We start from the raw sequence: 6846 nt of genomic DNA, 5'->3' as shown, positions 1-6846 counted from the left end.
GTGTCGTGATATCGGCCAACATGTCTGTGGTTGCTATGAAAGTTGATACCTCCTACCTGTATCCCAACACCATTATGGAGTATCTTATGGATGCACAGGTGGAGCCAAGAGATTTTGATACGAAGGCTCGGGCTAAGAAGCCCTTCTTATGGTATTCTCTGATGGATGCACACAACCCTAAGAGAAAGGGTCAGCCGACTACCTCCACAGGCCAGTCTAATGAGCCATCGATGGTAGCTGTAGAGACAACCGACATGCCCTCCACTTCAGCAGAGCCTTCATCCAGTGCAACAGTCATGCCCCCACCTTCAGCCTCAGTGTCTTCCACCTCGGCCTTGAAGCCGATGTCGATGCCCACTGCTCCACTGACTGTGTTGTGAGTCTCCCAGACACTGGCGAGCCTTAACAACTAGATGTAGACAACTACTGCAAAGTTGTCTGACATATCAAGTCATGTTGCATCACAGTCATCCATTCTGGCACCCCAGATCCCCCCCCTCCCCCACAGTTGAAGAAACCTTGAAGAAGCTCTTGGAGAATCAAAACACAATTACGGCCACTCTGGTGCAGCATGGGTCAGTAATAGAAGAGCTGGGAAAGGAAGTGAAGAAGATGCGGAAGTCCCAGGCCTCCAAGAAGTCAGTGGACAAGCTCTAGAGACAAGTTACCAAGCTTGCAGCATCCGGAGACATTCCATTTGATATGCTGGTTGACCCGCACCACCCAGGCCCAGATCCTACAGCACCTACAGCACTAGCTGGCCAGTCTGAGGAGCTAGACATTGCTGTTGACACTACCGAGGCAGTACGTCAGATGTTCACCAACCCAGCCACTCCAGGAGTTGAGGATGATGAGATCCAATTGGATGAGACCGAGGTCAATGCCACTGTTGGGGACACAGAGATGGCCACAGAGCCATATGGAGTTTTCTTCACTCTGACCCTTCCTTTACTCTTATTTTGTTAAGCATTAGGGACAATGCTTATTTTTATTTGGGGGGAGTGGAGTTTATTTAATATATTTTGATGATTCTGAGACATTTGGCCTATAATTAACTTAATACTATTTTCTTCTTCTTTCTCATTATGTATATATTCTCTCTACTCTATCATTATGTATATTCGTTACGCTTTCAATAGTTTTTATTTTGTAGCTTCTTTTATGTTTGTTTTCTTATTAGTTAGTGTTTAACTAAGTAGCTTCTTTTTTTATTTAATAGCTTCTTTTCATGTTTTAGTAGATAATAAGCCTTTGGTTTTCTTAATGCCACGGTTCTTTCCAAAGGTAGTTTTTATGTAAACCGGGTGACTCTTCCCAACGATGGATGGTGTGACAACATTCTTAAAGGATTGTGTCCGTTTTTGGTGTTTAGGTAATAATAGTAGTAGTAATGAAAAAAAAGAACTAATTGAGTTATGCTCGAAGAGCCAAACATGCTTCACTTGGTACCAACACACTTAACTACGCGTTTATGGTTAAAAATAAGGTTTTTGGAAAGAAATAGCTCTAGTTAGTGACTTTGTGACTCTTGTGTTGACTTAGGCAATCATCGAGTGGTTTAGTTGAAACATAGTGATTTTCAATCATGAATATGGTCGTTGTGGGCCCTCGACTCTATCCTCTTTAACAATCCAGCTGCGTGAGAGGTGAAATGTTTTTATTGCAAGTCCAAGTACCCGTGTGAATGGTATAGAACTTACCATGAATGTGTTTCAAGGCGAAATCTTAAGTTTTTCTTGGCTTGAGAAGTGATTATAGGCTTTCCTTGACTCAGTTGAAGTTTTCCATTGCCCACCAATGTTGTTATCCCTAGTCAACCCATTTGAGCCTCAAACCTTTATCATTTTATAACCATGTCATAAGCCTTTACCCGTTTTGTTATGACCCTCTCTTGGCACCCGAGCTTTCCTTAACACTCTTGTGAAATAATTGGCTTAAAAACGTGAGTTTGGGGGAGTGACGAGGAACTTGGAAAAGGTATCAAGGCACAAAAAGAGAAAAGAAATGATGAAAAGGAAAGAGCAAAAAGACAAATGTAAAAAGAAAGTGAATAAGTGAAAAAGTTGAAGGGATCCAAAGAAAAGTAATATTGCAAAGCATGGAGAAATAAAATGAGGAGAAAATGAATGTCATAAGCAAGAAAGAGTGATGTTAAGTCTCTCTAGTTTCCCCCAAGGAAAAAACAAATGCCTCAAAGAATTGGCAAAGCATGAGCCGAGAATAGAAAATGGAGTGCTTAAGGAAAGATGAACCCGTTCTATCATAGCATATCCAACCATAGTCCAAAAACCTTCATTGCATTCCAAAAAGGGCCTACGTGATTTCAAACCGAGTGAGCTTACATTAGTGGTGATCTACATGAGGGGCAAGCCTATGGTACTTAAAGTCATACTTGCGACATTCTTTTGACAGAGATGAGTGAACATTTCAAAACTCTTTGGATTGAGTGCTAAAATTCTTAAATGATATAGGCAAATGGAGAGTAGAGGAGGAGGAGTTTGGGATCCATAATGACCTACATGAAAGAGGTAGCTTCCTTGATGAGTAAAGTCAACTCTTGATGATCAAGTATCACATTAGACCTATTTGTGCATAAAAGTTTAGCTTGTTGCCTGGTTGATAATTCATAAGTAGTGTGGGTAATTGTTGATCCCAATTAATGTGTGAATGACTCGCCTTTGATTAGCTGGAATGGCTCATAACTTGTGGAGGTGGGAACTAATTTATTTGCTTGAGGACAAGCAAAAACTTATGTTTCGGGGAGTTGATAAGTGGGGATTTTGATTACTTATTAGAGCCTTTTAGCTTTTATTTTAGTCCAAAAGCATTTAATTATGTTCCTCAAAACTGATAAAATGTACTAAATTGCAGGAATATTGGATGATGGACTCCCGAGATGAAATCCAACTCAAAAAGGAGTAATCTAAACTCAAGGCCATAAAAGGCAAAGAAGCTCTAAAGTGTGGACCGCAGAATATCATCTGCGGCCGCAGATGATGAAGAAAAAGGCAGCAGGTCTTTGTGCAAAGTGCGGTCCGCACATGAATTGTGCGGCCGCAGAAGAAGGCTAGGAATAAAAATTTAGAGAATGTGCATTCCAAAACTTCCAGAAGTGTGGCCGCAGAAGAAGTGCACACGGTCGCAGATGTAATTGTACGAACCGCAGAAGAGCAGGATGCGACCGCAATTACAATTCTACGGACAATAGAAAAAAGTCCTCGCAGCCAGAGATCAGAATTATACGGCCGCAGATCTCCAGCTCCTACAAGTTGAAGAAATCTACGGACCGCACATGGGATTGTGCGGCCGCAGAACCTCTCGAAGGGCATTTTTGTCCGAAATTTCCAGCCTTGTATAAATAGACGAGTTTCACAATTTTAGGTCAACTTTTGACATCAGCAGCTACAGTAGCCGTTTCTCTTTACTTATTTTAGTAGTTTTTCAAATTTTGAGCTATTTTAACATAGAGTTTATCATTTTAATCTTGCAATATGATTTTAATTATCATTTCTTCTTCTTCGTTTTCCTTCAATTTCAAGTATGAGTAGCTAGATTGTCACTAGGGTTGTCACCCAACCCTAGTGTGTAAACCTTATGGGTGTTTAATTTAATACTTGTTTATGGTAGGGTGTTTATTATTTAGCCTTGTTCATGCTTTAATTTGTGGAATTAATGATCGCAAACATTAGTTCATGTCTATTTTACTTAGTCTCTACTTGAGAAAGAGAGACTTAGTCTAGAAAAACTTGGCTAACAAGAAATTGGGTCAATTGAGAGACTGATAATCGCAATTAAAAGTTTCAAACTAGAGATAGTAATAACCCGACTTGAGCTTTAATCAATCGTTTTGTGCCATACCCATTTGGACTTAATAAAGCCAAATTGGACAAAATCACTCTCTGACCGAGAGGTATTGAGCGCGTAACTGAGTGTTGATAGCTATAATACACCCCGACCCTGATTAATAAAACAAGCATTAAGGTTTATATCCCATTAGGCAAACACCTAGGCGATGGCTATAGCCCTAGGCTTTTTACAAAACTTGAAAAAACAAAAAAACAAAAATCTTAGTTTTATTTCTCAACTTGCACTCTTAGTTCTAAATTAGACTTAAAAACAACTCCAATTTGTGGAAGTGTAAATTGAGATAGTCAAATTCATGAACTACAATATAAACTCCTAACTCCCATATATAGCTCCTTGTGAAAATCGACCCCGACTCTTGTTGGGTACTATCATTGCATTCGACCGTTTCATAACCTTGAATTGAGGTGTGAAATTGGACGAGATCAGAATCTTGTGAGTAGGGGAAGAACACAACAAAAGGGCTTTAACAGGAAAACATTAACTGCCAGATCGAAGTCTAGAGTAAGGAAGCAGAACTGTTATGAGTACGGGGAGCAAGGTCACTACAAGAGAGATTGTCCCGAGTTGAAAGAGAAAAGAGTAAAGTAAAAAATAGATAATTGGGCAAATGTTGCTGACAATGGCAATAATTTTGATGATAGTGATTGTGTAGGGGAAGTCTGTGCCGTGAGTTCTAGTCATGGGCAGAATTCCTGGATTCTTGATTTTGGTGTTACTTTTCCACATGCGTCCACACAAGAATTGGTTTGCAACTTACAAGCAGACGAGTGGGACTCTCTACATGTGAGATGATAATCCATTGCCAATAGAGGGGATTGGCAAGATCAGATTGAAAATGTTCGATGGAATTATCAGAAACATTGACTATTGACATGTTCCTCGGATAAAGAGAAATTTGATTTCTCTTTCGACTTTGGATGATCAGGGGTATAAGTTTTACTCTGAGAATGGAATACTTAAAGTATGTAAAGGCTCCATGGAACTCATGAAAAGTAAATTTCATTCTAAATTGTATCATCTTTAGGCCAGTGTAGTTGAAGGGGAAGCTATTGTAGCTTCTAAAAAAAGTGATCTAAATCAATCTTAGTTGTGGCACTTGCGACTTGGTCATATGATTGATAAGGGATTGTCTTTGTTGAGTAAGCAGAATTTGTTGGATGGGTACAAAAATCAAGTTTTGAATTTTTGTGAGCATTGTGTGTTTGGTAAGCAGACAAGGGTAAATTTCAGCAAGAAGACCGAGGACAAGACCAGAGATAAGTTAGATTATATACATTCAAACTTGTGGGGTCCAAACAAAATTCCCTCTAAGAGTGGTGCCAGGTATTTAATGACTTTGATTGATGATTACTCAAGAATGGTATGAATGTATTTTCTAATAACAAAAGATGAGTCATTTCCGACATTTGTTATATGGAAGACGATGGTTGAGAGGCAGACGAAAAGAAAAGTTAAGCGTCTTCGAACTGACAACGAGTTGGAAATTTGCAATTTCGAGTTTAATCATTTCTGCAGCAGAGAGGGCATAGTGAGACACCGCACATGTGTCGGAACACCACAATATAATGGTGGTGCAGAACGTATGAACAAAACACTTTGTGATAGGGCACGAAACATGCTTTCACACTCATGTGTTATCAAGGATTTTTGGGCTGAAGCAATCAATACAACTTGTTATTTGGTCAACAGATCTCCATCCACAGCTATTGAGTTCAAAACTTTGTTTGAGGTATGATCTGGTTCGCGTGTTGATTATTCAAATTTACGGATATTTGGTTGTCCTGCTTATGCTCATGTAAGGAATGGAAAACTTGAGTCAAGGGCAAAAAAGTGGATATTTTTAGGGTATGCAACTTGAGTGAAAGGTTATAGGTTGTATTGCACAGATCAAAAGACTCCAGTTCTAATTAGCAGTAGGGATGTAACATTCAATGAATATGCCTCACTGGACAGTTAGAGGGAAAAGGCAATAGCAGAAACAGATCTTGGTGTCAGTGACTTCATAGAGCTAGATATTAAATCTCCACTACCTCAGCCCAGTAGTTCTAAAGTAGAGGAAGTGGAAAAGGTGTAAAATAATGATCAAGATGATAATATTAATGCACATGTTCAACATCAACCATATAGCATTGCAACAGGCAAAGAGAAGAGAGTGATCAATCGACCGTAAGGTTTGTAAACATAGTTGATGGGAATCTTCTTGGATATACGAATCATGTAGGATTTGCTTTGGTAGTTGCATAGACCGTTGATGAGTTTGAGTGTTATAGCTGTCAAAAAGCTATTCCGATTATAGAAATAAATCAACGGATTAGTGTTATGGCTAAAGCGATTGAGTCTCTTAACAAGTTTAGGCGTTGCCTAGACTTGGCTGATATGTGCGGCAATAGGGAGAGACATTGCGAGGGCTGAGGGCAAGGTAGAGAGGCTGTTGTTCCTATTGATGAAGAGAATTCAAGACAAGGGGAAGATTTATTATTTGTGACTTGAATTATTTTCTTATATTTTTAGAAAACACATAATCCCTATACATTTAGGAAAACCCATTGTCCTAATAGATTTGGGAAAGGAAAACTTATTGTCCTTGTTAAATTGGAAAATATTTCTCTTGTAGGTTTGAGATTATTTGGGATCTATATATAGGGGTTGTAGTTGGGATTCTATAGATTGTATTGTGTTTCTCTTCTCATTCATAGTGGAAAACTCTCTCTGCTTCTACCCCGAGGATTAGGCTTAGCCGAATCTCGTTAAATCCTTATGTTGATTTTTCTTCTCTATTGTTTTTTGTGTGATTGTGTGCTAGTTAACCCACAATCTTCCGCCCAGATATATATATATATATATATATATATATATATATATATATATATATATATATATATATATATATATATATATATTGCTTCACACACTAATCTGTGCACTAGTTCTATTACGCGGCACCTTCCTGAAGTTCCTTGGAAGGGCGACGTAAGGCTA

Source organism: Nicotiana tomentosiformis, chromosome 8, assembly GCF_000390325.3.
Source record: "Nicotiana tomentosiformis chromosome 8, ASM39032v3, whole genome shotgun sequence".
Classification (NCBI taxonomy): Eukaryota; Viridiplantae; Streptophyta; class Magnoliopsida; order Solanales; family Solanaceae; genus Nicotiana; species Nicotiana tomentosiformis.
Note: the sequence above shows the minus strand (reverse complement) of the source record.